This window comes from Triturus cristatus, chromosome 2_1, assembly GCF_964204655.1.
Source record: "Triturus cristatus chromosome 2_1, aTriCri1.1, whole genome shotgun sequence".
Taxonomy (NCBI): Eukaryota; Metazoa; Chordata; class Amphibia; order Caudata; family Salamandridae; genus Triturus; species Triturus cristatus.
In genome coordinates this window covers 84,808,674-84,833,209 of record NC_140581.1, presented here as the reverse complement: position 1 = coordinate 84,833,209, position 24,536 = coordinate 84,808,674, and the positions used below count along the sequence as shown (strand labels likewise).

General features: G+C 44.2%; 1 long non-coding RNA gene across 1 annotated transcript; it reads left to right on the top strand.

Annotated features, from left to right (window-relative positions):
• Positions 1-13,944: 13,944 nt before the first annotated feature.
• LOC146863796 (uncharacterized) lies at positions 13,945-21,052 on the top strand. The gene is made up of 3 exons (XR_014976565.1): positions 13,945-14,243; positions 14,864-14,950; positions 20,905-21,052. It is a non-coding gene; the product is annotated as an uncharacterized LOC146863796 (long non-coding RNA).
• The last annotated feature ends 3,484 nt before the right edge of the window (positions 21,053-24,536 follow it).

Below are 24,536 nucleotides of genomic sequence, written 5' to 3'. Positions count from 1 at the left end.
TCCACACTGCTGTAGTTCCTAAAGCTAGGGGTGGTGTGAGGGAAGGGTTCACTATGCCCCTGCAGACAGGGAATCTGAAAACTAGGAAGTCATAAGTCATGCAAGATGCACAGTGCCAGGACGTGAGGTGACTGTGACATGGTGTTGTGTCGAGGGCTTTAAGTGGGTGGGAAATGTGGGGGTCTCTCCAAAGGGCATGTTCAATGTAATTAAGGTCGTGGCTTAAAACACATAAGGTAAAATTCTGTGCTTAGCATAGTGTGCTGCCCGATTGGTATTCTGCTACTTCTGGTATTACATCCAGATATATAATACATTATACCTTCAACAAGCCAGGACTATTGGCTTTGTCAATGGTTGTTAGTTGCATACAATAAAAAAGCAGCAACTATGGCTTTGTTGTATATAATAATGAAAATGTTTCAGGTCAAAAATGATGAGACTGTGAAAGAATTATAACCCCTTCCTTTTAACTTGTGAAAAGATCAGCAAATTTTTCGCCGATAAGGTCAGCAAATTCTACTCCACATTCGACACTAACTCTTCCTTAGCCATGACCAACTGGGAACACCTACCTCCACATCCAGAGGTTGCAACATGGATGGGCAACTTCACCCCTCTTACAGAACTAGAGGTCGAGAGATCCATGTTGGAAGTAAAATCAGGATCCTCCCTCGATCCATGCCCCCACTTTATATTCTCCCAGATCACTTCGACAATATGCCCTTATGTCACTCACCTTCTTAACAGATCACTGGATACAGCAGTATATCCATAAGTATGGAAACAGACCGTAGTGACTCCTCTGCTGAAGAAAGCCGGAACAAATGTTCATAAACCAGAAAACTATCGGCCCAGCTCCCATACCCTTCTAAGGTCTTAGAAAAGCTGGTCAACAGACAACTGGCCAACTACTTGGATTTTAACGAACTACTGGACTGTTCTCAGGCTGGCTTTAGAGCCACTAACAGTACAGAGGCCACTCTCCTAGCCGTCCTTGACGACATAAGATCATTGACTGATCAAGGAAAGGCTGTTGCCCTTATCTTATTGGACCTATCGGCGGCGTTCGACAAGGTCTCACACAATGTCCTGTTGAAAATTCTCTATGAAAATGGTATCCAAAGCAAAGCTCTCCAGTGGCTTAACTCCTTTCCGAGGAACAGAACTCAGATGGTACAAATGGGCCAGTTCTCCTCGAAACCCAAAAACATCAGCTGTGGTGTTCCCCATGGAGCCTCCCTGAACCTAAGACTTTTTAATGCCTATATGTCATCTTTGGCATTGATAAGTAGGAAATGGGGCTTCAGCATCTGCTCCTATGCAGATGTGACACAGCTGATGATAACCATCGAAGAAAGGCATGAGGACACTAGGGTTAAGTTAAACAACTCCCTCTCAGAGATGGTAATATGGATATCCGAACACTGCCTTAAGTTAAACGCAGGTAAATCGGAAATACTGCTTTTCGGTGGAGCTAACTTAATCTGGGAGCTTAAACAAAGCGCAAAAAACCTGGGTATAACCATCGACAATACCCTGTCCATGCAGGATCATGTGTGGGTTCTGTGTGGAAGAGGTTTTGCAATTTTAAAACTCCTAAGAAGGCTTTTTCCGTAGATCCCTCTAGAATGTAGGGCGGTTACACAGGCATTACTCATTAGCAGATTAGACTATGGTAATGCACTGTACGTGGGCATGGCAGACTACCTTTTCTCATGCTTACAAGTGCTGCAAAATGCAGCTGCTAAGCTTGTGTGTAACAAAGGCAGATTTAGTTCAGCATCTGCATGCATGAAACAGCCCCACTGGCTACCTATGCACCAAAGAGCAAGATTCAAGCTGCTGAGTCATGCGCATAAAGCACTGCATAACCTTGGGCCCAGAATTCTCCAGAATAAAATTGAATTCTATATCCCCACGAGGTGCTTAAGATCATGACACCAAGCACTAGCTAGGCCCAGGCGTATAAATAAAGTAAGAGCAGGAGGCCGATCATTTTCATACCTGGTGGCTACACAATGGAACGAATTACCTCAGGACCTGCGTCTTACTGAGAACTATGTAACGTTCAGGAAAAAACTGAGAACCCAGCTTTTTCCTATGACATAAGTGCGAGCAGCCGAAGGCCCCCAACATAACCTACCATGTGTTCTGCAAGACAGCGCCGTGATATCTGTCAGGATGAATGTTGCGCTTTACAAATAAATAAATAAATTACATAAATAAATAAATAAATAACTTCTTTCCCCGTTTTCTTTTCACGAACTGGCTGCATGGGCGTGTTTGTACATTTGTTTTTGAACATTACTTCGATCTAACAGAATGCCCTGCTGTAGACCGTGGCAGGAGGAGGCCCACCACATGCAGTAACAGCCCAGAATGGCCCATCGTCATTCTGTGTGTGACAATCAGGTGCATACAGAATGACAATGGGTGGGTGCGCTGCTCTTGAGCACAGAAGAGTGCGCGGCGGTCCCATCGGGAGCTGAGGCTTCTAGCAGTGGAACAGCACTGCTCCCCGCAATGCCCAAAATTACAGACAAAAGGCGTCCGTGAAAGGGCTCATCACAGACAATGGACGTGAGATCCAAATCAGGACGGTCCGTGAAATGTATGCACGATTGGTCACCCTTGATTGGGGAACAGAAAGAAAACACACTGGAGTCGATGTTGGGTCTACCTGGCATTTCATAGGTGTTTCACCAATGGGGATTGCACTCTGTCCCTGGGAGGTCTTAAAGCAAATGCACAGGTCACTGGCACAGCAATTCTGACTATAGTGACAAAGCCAGATGATAAGTAATAGCAGTGGTGACGTATAATTGTACGTAGTAATCCCCAAAGCCTTTTGCTCTTATCTGGGGCTTCACAACTGAATGATTATAACAAACACAGGAAGTACCAGGCAGCCTTTCCTAAGCTTGGAGCACCAGGAGACCTTGAGACATGGTAGTTGCATTGAATATGCACAGCAGGCGTACGTCTATTGAAGGCAGAGGCATACAAAGTAATAAAAAGGGAAAAAATGGGTGAAAGGGGTAAATCAAAGAAAGATGCAGGCAACTGCCAAACAGTGATCGAGTTAAACGGGCAGTGTCCATGCACCCAAGCACCTGCGAGGAACGTGCTACTGCTCCCTGCACCAGGCTGTTTACATTACCAGGGATGTGGTCCTACTGTCAATCTGACTGGCCATTCTACTCAGTTTGACCTGGAAAATCAGACTCCTGTGTCTCAGCTCCAGCCTTTGATGTACTGGTCTCCACAGTCTCCAAAATCTTAAGTTATCATGCCTTTCTCTGGGGTCTTCTTCCCCGAATCTTACCTGCTCGTTTCCTGAATAATGACAAAGCAATGGTGGGTATGGGGCACCCCCCTCTTCCATGGTGTGCAGTCTGAGGTGGCAGCCCCCCAGGAACTGTAATGGTTCTGTGAGAGGAATGTTAACTAGCCAGCTCCCACAGAACGTCAAGCATGTGGGCATTCTCCATCTGCTCAGGGATCCCATACATTGGGATTTTTTCCTGCCTTGAATGGTCTTTCAAGTCATCACATTGTGCTGTAGGATTCGGATATTAGGGCCCTAGTCCGGCATATCCCCCTGTCTATTCTTTAGGCCATCCAAACATTGTTCCACCATTCCCATGCGGTGTGGAAGGATGAGAGATGGAGGCATACTGAGGTCGCTTCGGAGGACACCTCAGCCTCTGCAGAGTCCAGTTGGGTTATTGCTGACCCTACTGACGAAAGACCTTCCATGGTGGTATTCAGGGTCACTTTCAGCATCTTCAGCAATGCCTGCCTCTGCTGAGGCTTGGCAACTCAAAGAAACGGAGCTAACATGCAGGGCGCAGGGCAGTTGTAATCTTACGAAACATCATTACCAGAATTACCATAACTGACCTTCATTGTCATAAATTAGTACGTCATTGTGAAAAAAACATGCTTGTTTAAGCTCCTTGAGAATTTCCTGCATAACACGTTAAAACCAGGAACCACTGAAGCCAGATCGGGCCACACCCCGAGGGGAGTTTCACGGCGCTCAGGTGTTTTTGAATCAGGATGCAGCTCGACCTGCTGGTACGCAGCTAAACGACCAATGACAGTGGAATAGGCGCCTTCCTGTACTGCACTCAGTTACTCAATTAGGAATGGATGTCTAGCGACCCATAATTGGCAATTAAGGTTTCTCAAATTCACAGATAAAATGTAGCCCTTCTCTAGTCGCTCACAACCCTGGTTCCTCTTTAGGAGCGATTACTCACATATTTCCTGCTTCACTTGCTTCCTTCCTTAAATGTTCTCTCACTTTCAGGAATTTGGTCTTCGAAGCACAGAAGTGATCTTTGTGAAGCAAGGGGCTCTCGTCACTTTCAGGAACTGCGTCTTCCAGGCACAGATGCTCGTCGTGAGAACACAGAGCAGTTGAGGGGGGTGGGGGGGAGTTGGTGCACAGCACGCCCAATTCTCATCACCAATGTTGTAATCAAAGACGAGGCGTGGAAGGCAAGGTAACTTTTTAGTCTAGAAACTTTTACAGCATCGCCGGGGCTCTGTCATGCATCCCCTCTGCAGGGGCGGAGCTTGGTGAATATGAATGGAGGGGAGGGGGCGAGCTTTAGTTTTCCCAACAATCCCGCTGCGATAACTTCTGAAAACACAATGGGGCAGATTTACAAGCCCCCTGCGCCACTTTTGCGTCACTTTTAACATTGGAAAAGTGGCGCAAAAGTGGCGCAAGGGGCTTGTAAATCTGCCCCAAAAGCAGGACACGAAGAGAGTTTACGAGAGAAGGAAGAGAGAGAAGTGGGTATTGTTAGGACCACTTATAACATGCCATTTTTCAAACTAATCTACATTTTTAAGACTCTCAAAACAGGGACGAGAGAGAAAGTGTGTGTGTATTTGTCAGTGTGGTTAGGTAAAAATCCCGGGACAGATTTACAAGCCCCGTGCGACGCACTGGTGGTGAAGCCTGCTAAGTTATATTTACAAGCACAGGTAAAGTCACCCTGCGTGACGACCTGTGCTTGTAAATATCGCCCATGTTCACGCAACACTTTGCATGCTAGGGGCGTGACATGGGTGTTGCTGTAGGTCTTTTCATGCAATAAATGTTTTAATTTCTCCTCGTTTATTTCCTGCATTTTACAGCACACATTGGAAGAGGAAATCCCCTCAATTGATTGTTTTTGTGCAGGAAGGTCCTCCTTCCTGCACAAAAACTCCACGACGCAGGCATCCTTGCACCATGGTGCAAGGGTGCCTGTACCGGCGCATGGCAGCAGTTTGTGCGCCAGTGCAGGGGGAAGCACAGAGATGCTGCATATTGTTGTCAATATGTCGCATCCCTGTGCTTCGAAACTAACGCAGCTCGGCGCAGCAAAATAACTTGCGGCACTGCGCTGTGTTAGTTTCTTTTAGATCTGCCCGCCAGGTGCAATTCACCATACCTAACTGTGACAATGAAGTACGTTTTATTGTCTGAATAATAAAAGTCATCACAAAATTCTAGATTGGAATACATATCCAGTAGTTAAAATAAAATATTCTTACTTGAGCCATATAACATTATGAAAACATACTGCTATTCGAATAAACCTTATATACATGAAAATACATCAAGATTAGAAATAGAGCTGCTTTTATCATAACTCACAAGAAACCACACAGGTTACTTCAAAGCACTGAGTGCTGGTGCACAATGTATGGCCGGAATTATGAAAACCTACGACCTATTCTGACAGAGACAAAATTCATAACAGTATGCTACAACACAATACATATCTGGCAGTTTACCACTGACTGACTTAGGCCATACAACATTCTAAGATATGCAGGTATTCAATGAAAACCTATGTGCTTTTGACTTCATCAAGGTTAAAAATAGAACTCTTGTTATCTTAACCCACAGAGAACCATACAAGTCCCTACAAAGTGCCAAGTGTTTGAATACAATATATGGCCGAAGTTGTCCAAACGTACATCCTATTCAGACAGAGACAAATATATTTTGCAGGAGTGCCAAGTGCAAATATCATGAAAATGTAAAATAACCTGATCAAACATGGGAGAAGAATGAATAAAAATATATGATAGTTTTTTCATAAAAAATATAAACATTCTTTCACTATGGTTAAAACTTAGAGATAACTACTCAAGGGGATTAAGGCTCCCAATAGTATAACATTAAAGCCTCCCACATTGAGAGAAAAATGTTTATTTCACAGCAGCAGCCGGCACAGGTAAGCACGGTGGGGTGGGGCAGGGTGCGTCACGGTGGGGGTAAGTTGACAGATGACGGAATATGAATAATTTATTTATTTATTTATTTAATTACACCTATTCCGTCATCTGTCAACTTCCGCCCCTGCCTCTCTCCACCGCGTTTACCTGTGCCAGCCGCCGCTGATATTTCAGCCCACTCAATGAGACAAGGGAAATAAACTAATGTGGCCAGTGCTCATGGTAAAGATGCAAATGTTCTTTCTGCCATGGTTAAAAACTTAAAACACAAACGCAAATCATTGACATGCTATTGGCCGCAGCCTTTCAGCAGATAACAAAGAATCGGAAAGATGCCTCCAAACTTTCGTATTTAGCTTGGTGGTACTCTGTATGTCATAACCACAGACTTGACACAACTTTTGTATTTCTCATGTCTCTTAAACAAAAAAGATTACATTTATGGTCGCCTGCCTCACAATTCTTGAATAATAGTGTTTAAGAGCCTTTGCTCCACAACCATGTATTCAAGAAGTTGCTCAACTCCCTTGAATTTTCTGTTTTTGGTAATCATTCTAACATCTACTTGGTTCAATGTCATCTTCCTCTAGATGCATGCCTATTCACTTTTAATCCCGTTTACATACTTTCATTCTTGTCATGGATTTTCTGTTCATATATGACTGCCTGCCTATATGCTATTAATGATACTTTTTGTAATGTACTGCTATTTCATACTTTGATATTTTTTTCTTTGACATACTTTTAATAAACTTATCTCTTGAAACTTGAAAACTTTATCAAGTGACAGGCCGGTGAAACCGAGGGACCTGATTAGCATTAGACGAGGGCCTGGTGGGCAGACCTCACCTCTACTTCTTAAGATGATGGCTTAAAAAAAATTTGGAGTCCATTGAACAGGCTTGGGCAGATACATACAATATGTCATAACATTGCTTGTGAAAGCCCACCCAATCTACAGACTCCAAATGTCCACTGCTGGGTCCATTTTGGGGTGCTGTCCTCAGTGGGATATGTGCCAAGTCGCAGTTTTAAAAGTTTGTCCCTCATACGCGATGGAAAATATGTGGTCAAATATGGCTGAATTTCCAGTCTGTGATGAGACTATCACTGTCCGGGGCTGCATTTTTGTCAGCAAGGAGCAAGGTAAGTTTTATCTTTCTATTTAAGAACTGTTTTAAGCAAAGCTTACTCTTTCAGGAGACCCCGACTGTAAATCGAAGCTTTGGAAGCACATTGATGGGCAGGATCTCCAACTACCAGCATATTCAGAATTATTTATTTTGTATCATACCCGACTGAACACACTTATACCCAACTATTTACAGCAGAATACATTTTTGGGGAGATATAACAGCCCGAACATCCCTTTGAAGCTACGCCCCTACTCCTCAGTTGCAACTTGTAAATATAATCTTCAGAGCCTCAATACAGTCTCCAGATTCATAAAACCAGCAGTAATGGAAAGGGGAGGAAATGTGGACATCGGAGAAGACAATTATGGAACTACGGTGTGGTGGGATATAATACACAGTTGAATGGGGGAGACCACAGTTCAACCCACAGAGACAAAGCGTTTGAATCTTTCGGACAAAAGGGCATATATACTGGAACTGTTTAGGTCAGTTGCAATCTGGCTAGGGCTCCGGCCAACATGGTACTGGAGCTCAGAACACAAAATCAGGGACAGGGGATCAAAAGCAATACAGGGATTTGTCTGGCAAGGCAGAGTTACTACTCAACTCAATTTAAGGAGGCAGCTACATCTTGGTCTCTGGTGAGGAATGGGAGCCTCCTACTCCCAGTGAAAGCATTATTCCTCCAGGGAAACCCAACCAAACATACTGGGGTAGATTTTGCTGTCCACACCCCTTATCCTCTTCCGTGCTGCTGCGTGCCTTACACATAGAAGGTTGACGTGTGGGAGGGGCGTGTGGGGGAGATTGATGAATGGGGTCTCCTCTCTCTGAGAAGATGACAAGAAGACTGAGGTTGTCCTTGAGTTGGAAGGTACGTTGGAGGCAACTGAGGTACCTGTAGACTGAGGGGTGGTTGACAGTGAAACTTGTATAGATGGGAAAAGCATCTGTGGCTGAGGTGCTATTGGAGTGTCGTGGCACACATGTACACAGCAGTGGCTCCAATGTGGGTTTAAATGAAGGAATGTATTCATAGAATGCAGTAGTCCAATACGGGCTCATCAAATAAAAAGCTTGCCGAATGAATCTGATCATGTCAGAATTCAAAGATGGCCTCACCCACATGCGTCAGCATGCATACGTAATGTTATGTTAAAAAGATTTCAAAAGTGCAAGCATGCCCCCAGAAGGGGGCTTCCTAGCGCCTGTCACAGGTAAGACAACAGCAATGGGAGGAAAAGTAGGCTCGGCTTAGGAGGAGAACAACCAGGTCTTTAGTTGCTTCTGAAAGCTTAAGTGATTTTGAGTCTTTCCTAGTGAAGGCGGCAAAGAGTTCAATGGGGTTGGGGCTAGGACACAAAAAGAATGCCCGCCCATTCGCACTCTTCTGTGGCAGGGTATAGAGGCCAGATTCAAGTCTCCTGAGTGTAAGGCTTTCGTGGAGTAATATGATTGCATCAGGGCAGCAAGACTTGGCACTCCTTGTTTATAGAGGATCCTATGGGAGATGCATAGCGCTTTGAACTTCGTGCGCTTCTTAATAGGAGAATATGCCGCTGACAAATGTTATCCCATTTAGAAATGGCTAACCGCACTCTCCTTACTTGCGGGTGACATCACGACGTGCAATGCCTGACTTAGGGCCTGCATCGTTCAGTTATGCCAAGGGCATGCCCGCTGATAACTCTTCGCGTCCTTCCAACGCTCCAGTAACTTGACTCCTCTCCCGGCAAGCGATGTGCTGCAGCCTGTCACCATTGTAGCAAGCTTTCTGAGATGAGCCTGCATTGCTGTTTCCAACTTCTCTTCTATTGATTGCCAATATATTGTGGCGCATATGTATACAGCGATGACTCCAATGTAGGTTTAAATTAAGTAATTTATTTATAAAATACAGCAGTACAATTCAGGCTCATCAGGCAGCCTACCCTGCGCTCCATGATCCATCTCCAACTGCTGAAACAGCAACTATGGTTTGAGAACAGAACACAGAACGCAGCGAACCCTAAAGATGATACACAAAGATTAGTGCCAATATCGGCAACTGTAGTCACATATACACACACAATACATGAATAAACCACACAGCACCTTGTTAGTGGAGAAATTTGCTGCAGGTTTATTAGCATAACCAATATGCCAACATGGTGGGTTATCTTACGGGCGATCCCAGGGCAGGCCAACCCATATGCCGGTGCCCGTCTGATAAGCCTAAATTACACCGTGGTTGTCGCCAATTGGTGCATACCAAAACTTGGGAGGGGCCCCCCCTCCCATCCGTGGACCACCAGTCCACTCGCTTACTCACGCCCCCCGAAAGAGGCGGGGCGGAGCGTTCCTAGCAGCCCCCGGTTGCTCAGACCCACAACCGCCCGTAGGACTAACGGGGCGCCGTAGTTCTTCCAGGGGACAACGCTAAGACATCCCTGGGTATCCTGGCTTAGCACCAAGCTGTGCTGCTGCATGAAGTACCCCTTGGTATCTGCAGACTCTGGATCGCCCTGTAACTCCTCCTGCAACACAAAACAACATGTTAGACCATAACCCCCCCCCCCCCTAAAACCTTATATCATCCGTCTGCCGGGTAAGCGGAGGGGCGGGCAAGGAGAGACGGCGAGGGACAAGAGGCTGAAAGTTGGATGGGGGACAGCTTAAGTACCCCTAACTCCTCACCCTCCCCGGAAATGGGGTCGGCCGGACGTCTTCCCTGGACCTGGCCCAGGGAACTAGACTGACGACTCCCGTGCCTTCCTGTGGCACTAAGGCGGCCGCCCTATTGAGGGGCTGCTGCGCAACCCCCCGGGCAGCCTTGACAAACATTCTAATCATTGCCAGCGTACAAACAATGCAAGAATATTAAGCATGTAAACGTATAGCAGAATGCAACATGGACTTGTCATTCTGCGTGGGGCCACAATCTCTCTTCAGGGATCATGTAGGTGGCAGAAGATTTGGATTTCTCTTTGAATTGTATGCCATTCTTCACACGTGGATTGCATAGCTCTGCATCATCATCTGGCAGCTTGTCCTCATGTGATGCAAGAGAATAGACATTAAATAGGGTGTAAGGGCAGAAACAAGATATGTTCACATCAACTTTAGAGCACTGACAACACTTCAAGAATGACAAGTGAGCCAATGCAATCATATACTAGGTTATTTGGTGCTTGATATATGTCTATACAATGATATACAAGCATATTACCTGCGAATGCCACAGAGGCCTCCAATGTGGACAGACAACCCTTAATGTCAGCTACTGAACAACTGTCCTTGAAGACGGCAGTGGGTGTGTGCCCCTTCATGCAACAGCTAAAGAATGAAAGTCTGACTCAGGACAACAATGATAGTGTCACAAATTGTGACCGTGTTGATAAATGTAAAAGACAGAATGGACAATTTCATTTTTCATGAAGAAATGGATGAACGGACAAATATCTCATGGAGATGAAAAAGAGGTATATGAGTTGCAAAAATATATAGATAGTAGTATACATATACCAGTCACAGACTCACCTGAACGATGAATGGCAGAGGGGAAATGCACTCTGATGTTGTCTGATGCTTGATGCATAGTTTGGATTTAGGCGACCATTGTATCACTGAAGCTGTTGGCAAGACAGATAAATAGTATTAAAAATACCATCACAAATAGTAATTGAACATGTTAATATTATATGGTAAATTGACATTCTCAGAGTCCTATCATGTGCTAGTAGGAAAATGCATATGTTAAAGGCTGGCATTAATGTGACGTGGAAGAGTGTTAGTCATTGAGAAATTTGATATAAAGAACTGAATAGGTGTCTGTGATGTGGGCATGGTTGGACAGGAGACACATAGATAGACTTACTATTAAAGTAGGATAATTGAAGGTTGTATGTTTTGACATATGGACCCAGACATCCGGCCATTTAGTTCACCTAGTACACCCGTGCTGAGTCATGATGCCTTATTGCTTTGCAAAATCACATTTTCACTATCCTTACACTTATGCAGAGGTGACAACTGTCCAAACACCAGCCACCTTCCTTCCTGCCATTTTTTCTTGAAAGCCCCCACAGAACCTACGCCCACTGCCTCACTCATCCAGTTGGTAAACCGCTACTACATGGCCATCTTTTCGGCTTCGCTGAGGGTGTGTGGAATCACAAGCTTCATGTAGTGATCTATAACGAACAAAACTACATGTTCTGTCTCCTCCACAGTGATGTACCTCTTCCCCTTGAGTTGAGTAGACAGCAACCTGTAGGCTTCCTCTGGTGCTGCTGTCACAATGTCAAGAAGTATAAGGGGAAGAGGGCAGAGCCTAGGATGTTGGGTAATTTGAATATGCTTCCATGATAATAGAAGTCAGGTGTGTATTTGATTGTGTTCAGGTGAATGCTGTTTGCCTGTTCTTTTCCTTTCATAGTTCGATATAGAATATACAGAGATCTTCGCCAATGCTGCTCAGAGTTCGGCTTACAGATGTACACCTGAAATTAGGACTGGGTAAAGCTCGCTGAGACGGGCTACGTGGAGTTCCGCGAAGTGCCTAAAAAACTCTGCTTTCCTTAGTGGAGTTCCACGAGTGGAAGGAAATGCTCGACGTGCTCGATTGCATGGCAGCTTAATGTTTTATACAGCTCGAAGCGCGTTCTCACACCAGAAGCTGCGCACAAAGGACACCACACAGTTCGCATGGACGCCACCATTATGTTTTCTGTTGTGTGCATGGTGCTGGGCCTGTTTTTTAAATCTATCTTTAATCTTTTCAATCCTCCATCTATCTAACTCATCCACCCCTCATTTTTATTTAGTGTATTAGTGTTTTTTAAGTTTTCTCTTAACTTCTTATTTTCTTCCTTCCTTTTCCTGTTTCATTACTTTTTTCACCCCACCCAGCACCAGGGCAGAGCAGGGCGAGCAGGGGAGCATCAGCGCCAGTGCCCGGTCCCATACGACTAACTGCATACCTTGTGTTCGTCAGTGCTGCTAAGGGGTGCAGCCCACGCAATTATTTGAGGAAGAGGTTTCAGCACTCATTAGGTCTCGCCTAAGTAGCGCGCATGCTCTGTCTCTCCGAGATATCCAGTAATCTATATGCATGGTGAAACTCCGCCTATTGCTGGGTAATTTCTTGCCGCATGCCATTAGTTAACTTTTGCATTTTATTAGTTAGCGAGCTTATTATTGGCTCTTCATCCGATACGTAACAGCGTAATTGTTTTTTTCAAAAAAATAGTGTGCATTAAGATTTGTGCGCTACCTTACATTCTACGCATGCTCCAAAAGTATCCTGGCCGCCGAACGCACGTTTGTGGTAAATCACCTCATCTTCCCATGCCCACCACCTCCCGCGTCTCCCGCTTCTCTAGCTCTCAGCTTGTTAAACCTTGCTCTCTTCCTTTGGGTCTGAGATATAGCAGTAGCGGGCTCTCCCCTTCCCAAGAGCAGCTCTGCCTTTTTCATTCACGTTCTCTTTTACGGACTGCCTTCCATTCCTGCAGTACTTTCATGGCTGAGTGAAACACGCACTAAGTGGTTAATTAACCCATTATGGCACAGAAATGTGATTGCTTCCTTTCGAATGGGTGATATTTGTGGTCTGTTAAACAAAGCTCTTGTTTTTCTCTTTACCGCCGGATTGCCACCCTCCTCTGGTGCCGCTCTCCTTACTGGAACGCCTTTCTTTAGTTTTGCAGGCCGTGGCGTGCTCCTTAAAGCACTGTTTGCTTTACCCCTCCCGCTTCACTCTCCCCCCACTTAGCACACACGGAACGCCTCTTCAGCACTCACTCCTCCTCTGCTGCATTTGCTGCTCTGGCTGACTGCCTCCCTCCACCCCAGGGGTCTCCCCCCCCCGTCGCCAGGGCACAAATCTGCCTGCACTATGTAAGTAGCATTAACCACACTCAAATGTTACATAAATAATGAACAATAAATATCTTCTGCTCCCCCTCTTAAAATAGTTGTTTGACCAGATCGGAGTAAATCAATTTGTTCAGCATCTGTTGGCGCCTCATTAACATTTATTAACAATGTCCTTTCGGCATGCAGCTTCGAGTGTGGAACAAACTCCTGTTCCCATACCTGCAGTCGAACTTCAGAGGTGGGTTAGTTCTTGCCTTTCCTTTCCCCCTACTAGGCACGCCTTCTTCAAGTATCTTCTGTGCTGCTTCTTTCTAATGTTGTCTGCAACCCTTTTCCGCTGTGAACTTTTAACACTTCTTGTTTACCGGTTTCATCAACCATCCCTCCTCAGAGCTGCTTCTTCCCTTTTCAAGTAGTGCTCTTTCACCTGGGCCGTTTGGCGCTAGTGGACTCGGGTGCGTTGCAGAACCCCTGTAACTATGGTTGTCCATCCTTCCCGGGAGCTATTAGTGTGCATCCATCCCTTTCCTTTTCCTAGAGAGGTGCCATCCCAATCCAACCCACAAACATCCACCCCAAACAAAACAAAACAAACATTTGTAATGCAATAGTTATCGGATTTAACCGAGTTTGAGCTATTGGCATTGGAAATTACAATGCCTTTTATTTATATTTTGGTGTTTAAAACAGATATATAAAAGGCACTGTCATTTACAATGCCAACAGCTTAAACTCTCACAAATGCTAGACCTATTGCATTGCAAATGCTTGTTTTTGTTGTGCAGCTCCACCTCCCCTTCATACTGGCAGCAGGCGGCAGGCCTGGCAGCGATTACACCCTTTGGGAGCATCAGTTGCATTGGGGGAGGGTGCGCCGACGTGTGTGCCACATTACCAATGCCCAGCGCACTCAACAGCAGCTGACGCTCTGCTAGCAGGATATCATCGACCGTGAGCGGGACCTGCTATATCTGCTAGACGTGGAGATTACTGGGCTTGGTGAGTAATTATTCGTTGTGTTGTGTTCTAGAATGAAAAAATGTTTTCCAAATAGCATGCTGCTCACATTCAGAGGTAAGTTAAGTTTACGTTAAGAATATTATATGATCCTGTTTGAGCTAGCCAGGTGCTCGGCCAAACTAATTTTACTCATCGGCGCTCGCTTTGGCTGATTATTTAAGAAGTTATTTTAGACTCCTCTGTCCTCCTGCCACCAAGATAGTGAATAAGTGATATCAGTGAGTTAGCATTCTCTGTGACTTTATTTATGTAGCTCGTACAACTCCCAAGCACTCTCACAGTGATGTGTACTATGCATCTATGTAATGCAAAAAAGGGAGACTGAGTTGGTCCATCAAGAGCGTTGAGAAATTAGAATAGAATCAAAGATCCTTCATTGCAATGTATTAGTTCCAAATGTCATTTTGTTAGGGAAATCTGTAATAGGGATTTTAGGATTAGCATGGTCAACTTGATAGTTGATAGTAGTACTATAGGCGATCTGATTTAGAAAAGTACAATGTTACTTCATTTGCCTATCAAAATATTTTTGGAACATCAACTGTAGAGCTAATAATTATTTTTTTAAATATTCTTTATTTCTTACATCAACACTCAAGGGCAAGATGACAGCTCGGAGGTGGATGTGGGGTCCAGCTCGGAGGCACTGACCACTGGCGGCGCTGCCGAAGGTTCTGCTCATCCCAGTTAGTCCTTTTATTTATTTGTATTATTTCCCTAACTTTTGCCTCGGCCGACTGTTATATTACTTTTGATTTTTCCTTGCTTTTTTATACTATCTGCTTTTTTTCTAACTCCCCTATCTTATTTTTGTTTAATTCTTGCTATCCTGCATTATCCTTTTTCCATATTTCATGTTTTTATGTAACTAGCTTTCTCCTGTCTGTAGTAGTCTGTAGTTTTCTTCTACTTTGTTATTAATCTTTCCCTCGCCCTTAGATATCTTGTGGTTCTGTAAGACCAAGAACAGATGTTACTCCTCTGTCTACTGTGAAGATTGCCGGCCCAAATAAGCTAGTATCGTTTCCAGCGTAGGACACTATTTTTGCACCACATTTCTCCGCGAGGAGCGCAAGAGGGGCCATAAACAAATTAAACAATGTCGGGCTCAAGATTGATCCCTGTGGGACCCCAACATTCATAGGAGGGAGAAGAGCCGAGAAAGGAGTGGACCAAATAGTTTGCTGGCGGTCATTTAAAAAGGAGTTGAACCATCTGAGTGCCGTGCCTCCGATACCACCCTCCTGGAGTCTTCGCAGGAGTCTGTCGTGCGGCATGGTATCGACGGCCGCGGAAAGGTCCAGCAACACCAGTACCGCATTGCCCCCTTTGTCAAGTGTAGCTTTTATGGTTTCAGAGACTTCTAATAGAGCAGTTTCAGTACTGAAATGTACTCTAAAACCCGACAGACTCGGGTGCAGAAGATGGTTGGCCTCCACGTATTCCGTGGTGACTAAGTTAACATATTTCTCCAAAACCTTGGAAAAGAAGGGCAACAATGATATTGGCCTATAGTTACCAGCGACCAGTGGGTCTGCCGTGGCTTTCTTTAGAAGCGGGAGAATTTTAGCATGTTTTCAGCTTTGAGGCATATGCACCTTTTACAGGGAGGAATTCAAAACCAAATTGACGGCTGGGGTTATCACCTCTGCAATAGATGCCAGTACTTTTGCTGGACAGGGATCAGAGGATGAGCCGGACTTAAGAGCCTTCATTAATTTTAGGGATTTCTCCAATGTAATGGCGGGAAACTGCATGAGGGAGAAACCGATATTAGAGCTAACATTGGGTAAATGGATGGATGGGTGAAAGGGTGGATATTGAATGGATGGATTTATGGATTGGCAATTGTGGTGAAAGACTGGATGAGAGAAAGTAAAGCTTAAAACATGGTGGCTATCAATGGGTGAATAAAGAATGAAAGGATGAATGAATAATTGCTTGGATGAAGAAACAAGGGAGCTCTTCTGGAGAGGGACATGCTCACATACTTCGCATACTTGGTTTTAATAAAGCTATGGTTCAAAGTGGGGAGTATTTTAATTTTTGGCCCACTCCATTCACTCACTGTATTTGTTAAGCTAGGCAGATGCATCCCACCAATCATCGTTCATCACCTTCCTTCCTGCCCATGGCATTTTGCCACCCATGACCTAAGTGCAGCATTGTGACAGCTGTTTTGGCTGTGCAATGGGCTTCTGCTTCAGTTAATGCCTCATTTACAAAGTTTTCAATGCATTGCAAACCGAACACAAGGTGTGTTTTCCTTCACCATTCATCTCTTAGTACTTCACTCCTTTATTTTTTCCTAAGATCTGGCCCAGCCTGCTAAAAATATGAAAAATTCTTTCATGGCGTGTGCCACATTTTTATTGCCTTGTGAAGTGATTGATAAATATATTATATGGTTTCCATAACAGATTTACGCCTGTTCAAAGTTTTCCCTCTCATCTTTCGTCAACTACAGTGACTGAACAAGCGAAAGCTTAGGCACATGATGATGGTCAGTGACACCCAACTATTCTACAGCCAACGCTCTATCTACCTAGCCTAATCCCTTTAACTTACCCTGCAGTAGAGTAAGTTAAGTTTCCTTTCCTAATTGCCAAGCAAATGAATATGATGGAAATAGTTTGTGGTGGAGCATGAGGCCAGAGAGTAAAGTGGAACTACCTGAATTCAAGTTTGGCAAATGGATACTCTGTGACGAATATAACAAATACAATCTAAATATCCCGTTCCTTTCCCTGTGGTGCAGTGCATAGTTTTCCCTACCGTCTACTTACAGCAGACAGGATACCTGCATTTTATACGGATGTATGACGTTACAACGCATACATTTACATCGCGGTACACTACATCGCGGTTTTGACAACGCAAGTTGTTACAACGACTTGCGCTAGATGGCGCTCTAGGACAAGGAATAGGATTTATTAGTAGTATAATTTACTATTCCAACTCCAGTCTACGTTCAGTAAGGAAGGTGTTGGATAGTAAATTATACTATTCCTTGTCCTAGAGCGCCATCTAGCGCAAGTCGTTGTAACGACTTGCGTTGTTAAGACCGCGATGTAATGGCATCGCGATGTAATCACCGCGTTGTAAACGATGTTTCCCTTTTATACGTGACATGTGTGACGTAGTTTCCTATTTATTATTCATCTGCCTCTTTGGAGTCAGAGTAGAATTTGAAAAGCATTTGGAGAAGAGCAGGGCCATCGGAATTAAAGTAAGATAATTAGCCATTATAGCTGCCCCAGCTGCAGACTGCAGAGAGCAACAAAGTACCCGACACAATGGCTAGCATGCCTCCATTAATTTAGCACAACAGCTTGTACTCCATAGTGCATAATACCTTACTCATTAATGAGAGGAAATGTATTTTTATATTTCCACACAAAGGGGCCTATTACAATGTCGGTCATAAGGTCTCTGACCTCATGGAGCCTGTCGGCCAGCTGGAAATGGCACGTAATCCAAATGGACGGCGGTTTACGCCGTCTGGATTACGATGAACAGTTTCCAGCAGGGTTTCCATGCTGGCCTTTCCGACATGGAAACCTTGTCGGAAAACATGTTTGGGGGTCCCTAGCAGGGCCCCCTTTCCCTTGCAGCGTCCGATGGAGCACCTATGGTGCCCTCCTGTGAATCCCTGCACCAGTGCAGGCACCTTGAGGTGCCTGCCACAGGGTGCAGGGATTAACACTACCTCCCATTTCTCTATGGGAGCATGTACTAAGGCCATAACACATGCTTCCATAGGGAAATGTGGGTATGCGACCTATTCAGGCGGTCAGGACCGCCTAAGGAAGGTCAGTCGGTCCCATTCCCGAGAAAGTGCCGGGTGGACGCTCGCCATCCTAGTCGGCCCCTATGTGTCTGTTTCGTTTTTTACTAGGAAGGCCTTTAAAAAAAATCACATTGTTTTTTAAACTGGTGTTATTCTGCCTTAATAATTTTCAGTCAATGTGAAGAAGTAATCCTTTTTTTCCTGTTCACCCTCATTTTGTTTACTAATACTGGTGGTAACTGGCTCTGACTTTGCCCTGGGCTCTGCTCTCAAGGCTCAGGGCCAGTGCTCTGATGAAAAAGGTACATGGTAATTAGGTATAATTACAATTGGCAATGACAGTCCCTACTAAGTTCCTAGTATATAATATGGCAGGGAGGTTTAGAGGCCCAGTAGATATATTGCAATGAAGTGTACACTGCTTCATGCCTGCTGTCATTTATAAAGGCAGCCCTGAAGTGCAGATTGTATTTAAAAGTCAATTATATGCAAATTTGACTTTGAAATTAAAGTTACTTCCCAAGTGGTAATCCACCTTAGTTTTACATATGTCACCCTAAGGTCTCTTTTAGGTGCCCCAGGGATGGGATGCCAGCCATGTAAATATAGGCAGGAACATTATAAAGGATGTTTTATATGCCCTTGGGAGGGAAAGACTGCCACCCTCCCCTCCATTGTAAATACTTAGCTCCATAGACCAACATTGGAATATTTTATGTAAGTTTAAATATTGCTAGGGATAAGCCAGACATGTCATTTAAGGACTTAAAAGATTGACCATGATAAATCCAACAACTGGACACTGTTGGGTTTATCCTAACTAATACAGAGGAGAAGTTATAGGACTTTCTTTTCTGTGAGCCAAAATCCAGCCTTCTAGCAGCCTATCCTGATTGGCCAGGTTTAACCAAACTGCTTTGATGAGGTGATAAGTGGCCTGCATGGAGCAGAGATGATCTGATGGGGGGAGCTATGCACCTGCAGAGAACAGGTCAGGGAGGGGGCTGGGTAAATCAAACTGGGCTTTAAAGATAGCAGGACAGTAAAGAATGCTAGGCCTACCCACTCTTCTTGTACCCCCTAGCCAGATGGCAAGCCCAGGAATGGAATTTGCAGGAGGACTGGAAAGGGTGTGTTAATGGAAATGAGCCACACCAGTAGGTTGGTGTAGCCAGCTTCTACTCCAAAGGAGAAAGAATTTCCATCTTTAAATTTTAAAGTGCAGTGGAAGCTGTCATGCTTTTGGGAGGCACCCAGCACCTCCTTGGGCAGGGGTGACCACCTGCTTGTCGCCTCAGATCATTGCATAAATATGTGAGAGGTGCCTGAAAATACAAGGAGATGAAGGCATGCCTACTGGAACCCTGGTCTGCACCCCAAAGGATTGTAATCTGTAGGGCTGCTCCTGCTGCACACTTGGAACTACAGCCCTGTAAAAGCAACAGCTTAACATAGCTTCCCTGCACCATCTCCCTCAAGATGTTCTCAGCCTGGAGTATGTCCAGTGGACTCTTAAGGATTTTGGCCAGGTGAATTGTGGGAATTGTAGTCCTAAACTTCTGAGGACCATCTCAGAATGTATAGGCCCTTGGATTTGTGTTCTGGATACTTTAAACACTCATGAGGAACTTCAGGAAGATGTTCCAGAAGTTTGGAGAAGTTTGGAACTATTTTGGGATAACGCTCCATAAGTGGACTGTTTCTAGAACTCCCATAGCCCTCACGTGCTCCTTTGACACCTAACTGCCACCCAGGGCAGATGTAAGATATACTGTTTGCAGAGCTGTGTGCATGTTTGGTATGGTAGGTAGTAGAGTTGAAGGAGGGTTTGCATCATCTTTGTGCCACAGTGATGTAACACTGACACCTCTATTTAATTGGCCTGTAGAATGTCACCAACTCCAGCTCCAATTCCCAAATCTCACTTGAGGCAACAGCCGGTGGTTGTCACAAAAGCTGGCCTGAAAACAGGTTTACTAATGACACATATTAAATATGTATTAAATGCCTTACTCACTGGGGTTCTCCATTAAGAATGTAAGTCTATGTATCAAACTAATAATTTCTGGATTGTAATAATTTTTTTAACAAACTTTATAGAAACTTTGTTAAAACATTCATGATGAGCAACAACAGTGATTATGAAGATTTCTGTAGCTATGTGAAGCACATTCATAGAAAGTGCTCCTAAAATATAACATGTGGTAATATGAGTTGAACACCTTGTTCCTCATTCAAGCTTCACAACTCACTCACTGTGACTAAGCCTAAGGCCAAAATGAATCTTTAGAAACAAGAAGCGCTTCCCCTTTTGTTAATTAGTCAGCATAACTCTCATGATTAAACAAAACCTCCCTATCACCGTGGTATCTGTGTGTGTGTGTGTGTGTGTGTATCTGTAAGCTTCACACTTAGTCATTCATCCTTCTGAAGTAGATCCACTGAATAGTAACATCTAGAATTTACAGTGCTTTAAAGTGACAAAGCCCACAGTTAGCAAGCACTGTTGTGCAGTGCAGTGTGTAACTAACTCTGCACACTGCCACCTCACTTTGCTTTTGTAGTAATACTGGAAGCCAAAGCTTAAAAGTGAGCCAAATGTTAACTTTGTCTGTCTTTCGAGTGAGTTCTGCAGGGCTGGGGTATGAATTGGAAAAGGCCTGAATTTGGGTAGGCAAAGTAAGATCCATTTGGGTTGTATTTGTAATCAGTCATGGTAATAGATGTGCAGGTGCAGAAATGTCTTTGGTGCAAATAAAAATGATGCTTGCTCAAAACTGTATCTGTTCGATGAATGGACTTCACACTTCACGCATGTCTAGCGTGTTTTCTTTAACTTTGCTTCCCTAGAATGCCACACACTGGACAGAAGAAAATGTTAAGCTACTTAACAAAATATAAGCACAAAGATGATGAGGAGCCTGCTAGCAAACTTTACTAGTACAGCTGATTATGGTTTCCATGAAAGTTCAACACGGAAAATGTACACAGGCCTAGGAAGGAGTTTATAATCTATCCAGATTGCTACTAATCTTGGCCTCCTTTATGATGCTCTTCAGGAGTTATCGGAGTTATCACTTGAGTTACAGAATCGTGACTCTACAATCATTGATGCTCATCGAGCTATTTGTCGGCAAATAGCAGTGTTTGAGGCCATGGTAGAGAGATAGGGGAACTATTTCTCACAGTGTAAAAAGGCCATTGAAGAAAATATATCCAAATTCGTGATGCTGTACAAAGGAAAGACCACTGACAAAATAATCGAACAAGGACAGACTTAAAGAACATTTAAGACATCATTTGTTGTCTACAGGAGGTACTAATTCTACTGACAAAAAGACTGAGTAAGATATACTGATTAGCGAAGTGAAAGTTTTATACAAACAGTACTGGCCTGATGAACTACCTGCTCTTTATTGTGAAAGTGATATTGAGTCTCTGTGTGAAAGATTCAACGTTGCCAGTCGAGAAACCATAAGTGATTGCAGAGAGTATAAGAAATCTGGAGGAAAAGAAATTTAAATGCAGTTCAAGGAGCTTTTGATAGCCTTACACACTATTGCTATCAGTACTGCAGAATGTGAGCGGGGCTTTTCTCAAATGAATCTTATATTCACATCTACAAGAGCATCATATCTGCCTGAAACAACATGTTCTTTAATGTTTTTAAATCTTGTTGGCCCACCATTGAAGAGATTCAGCCTCATCCCCTATGTTCATTCATGGCTTGCAAAAGGACAAAGAGCGGCTGAGGACACTAGGAGCACAGGAAGCAAAGAGGAAGACTTGGAATGCACAAGCAATTTCAACAGTTTGTGGGATTTTCTTCAAAAATAGATGCTAGCCCAGTCCAACTGACAAAATACGTGCCATTGCAATGTTTTGAATAAGTTAAAAAGTTGGGCTTTACCATTGTTTGAATTATTGTTGTAGTTTATGCATGTTATTTATAACATTGTATTAACAGTGTCAATTTATTTAATATTTTGTTATATTTATGTGTCTTTTTCCCTGTTTGGATGTTATATCTATTGTTCTATATTATATATTTTATTTATATAGTATTTATAAGACTTAATTACTTTTTGAACATGTATTTATGTGTATTTATTTGTATTTATCTATATTTTATTGTTAGATATTTGATCTTTATATATTTATATTTTGTATGGTGCTGTGGTCATTTCACACTAATCGGTATGACTTGACATATGGTCAAATTCAAAATGCCCGGTCACTACCTCTTCTTTTGGCCTAGGTTCTTCTAGGACTTTTTTGGGGAGATTACATTATTCTTTACTTTATGCTAAGAGACAAATCTTTAATTAAAAGGTAATATTTTGAACAAATGCCTCTTTTGTGGAAGAGGTGTGGCCCAGCGGCCAGGGTGCCTGACTCCGGACCACCGGATTCACAGTTCGCTTAATCTTCCCGAGGGCCCCCAGCGCCGGAACACCTCTCTGGAGGTAGCTGTGCGCTTTACAAATGCTGGTATAAATGCTTGTAAAATTGTTTCTCTAAAAACATCGCTTTAACGGAATACTCAGCTATTTAAGAACCAAACCTCCTCAGCCACTGGAAGTGACAAGTGACTCATTCAAGTGAATTACATTATTTTATTCAACTTATCTTTTTAGAGTGTTTTCAGAACATTTTGGTTTATTTTGACACATAACATATGTAAAAGTTGTATCTTTTAACTCATGAATCACAATTAGACTCTGTTAAAAACGGCAACACAAAGCACCTTTGCACATTCCCCAGTATTGTTTTTTCCCCAAATCAGCACATAGAGCACTGGAATATTTCACGTGTCCCTTTTCAATGCATTAGTCATTTTAGCTCATTTATTCCAAAATAGTGCTTTAAATGTTCTTTTGATTTCATCTTTTTCAAAATGTTCACGGGACAGGGAAACCTCCTATCAAAACCTTACTAAGAGGAAGGCTCCCTTGCTGAAATTTAGATATGGTATTACATCTGACTTTCAGCAGTGTCCTTTGAGGATGCGGGTGGAGCCAATAGAGTAAGTGGGTGAAGCCAGTGGAGGAAGTGGGTTGAGTCATGGAAAGTAGGTGTGACCTCCGACAAACATTTGAGCACCTGGACTTCATATTTTACAAATTAGGCACTGTGTTAAGGTAAAATTTTGACCGGGCCTCCCGCTTAGTGTATCCGACCAGGACTTTATCACTGCTGGCCTCAAACTTTGGCTTTGTCATGGTCCCAAATTGGTACTATCTGTTTTTAAGAACTGGAAAGTGCTTAATCTTTAAAAATTCATATCTCCGGTTCCCTATATTGGGCGTTTGTCATTATGGTATCATTTTAAATATAAAAATATATTCTCGTTTTATAAATTTGTGTAGGATTTGTGTTGTGTCTTATTTGTTTATTTCATTGTTGTTTTTAAATGCTTTGCACATCTGTCTCCTAAGTTAGGCTTGCCTGCTCGTTGCCAGCTAACAAGGGTTGAGCAAGGGATCAATTTCTTGAAACCCTAACTGAACGTGTTTTTATAGTTTTTGTTGGAAGGCGGACCCCGAGGAGTCGGTGAGACCACCAAGGGGGGGCCCTCTCACTGCACGAAGTAGCCGAGCGCTGCCGAGAAGTCTCCTGAGAGATCCTTCTCCTATCCCGTACTAGCCCAGTAACACCACCACACCGGACTCAAGGAGGTTGTCTCAAGACAAGCAATTCTTTATCATCAATAAAAGGTTACGAGTTCAATATTTACACGAAGGGATCGAGGGATCCACCAAAAGTCTCAATGTCTCTTTGGAAGGGTAGGGGTAGCGGGACAGTCTTTGGCAGGAATGTGGTACGAGGGTACCTGGGGCCCAGTTCTTATCCTCACGCTGGAGGACCTCCGATCTCGGAGGGGTCGAGCCGCGACGGCGTCAGCAGGGCTCTGGCGTACAGTTCGTGGAGAGCCGCGATTCAATCAGCAGGGCTCCCAAGATGGTCTCTGTTCAGCTCGAGCCGCGACGTCGTCAGCAGGGCTCCGAGGAAGGTTCCAGCGAGGTTGGGCCGCGACGGCGTCAGCAGGGCTCCGATGTTCCAGGTGGTTCAGAGAGGGTTCACAGGAAGGAGCCGCGACGCAGTCAGCAGGGCTCGTGATGGTTCCGACAAGAGTTCTTCTCCGTAGGGTCAGCCGCGATTCAATCAGCAGGGCTCTCGACTCCGGGATACAACTGCCGAGCTGTGGTGGGGTCGCCCCAGATATAGGTCTGGAGCCCTTTGATGTCCGGACCTATGCGCCCGAGGGGGCGGAGTGGCCGGGTGGAGGTGGCCAGACGCCCAGCAGGGGAGGCGCCAGGCCCATGGGAGTTTGCAGGATGATCACACCTCGAGAGGGGAGGACAGTTGGGGGTCCCATCGATACTGTCCTCCGCCGGGGCGATGAATGGTTCCTGCGGCACCCCCTGGCCAGTTCGTGGTGCCTCGATGTCGGGGCTTCGTTGGGGTCGAGGCTGGGTTGA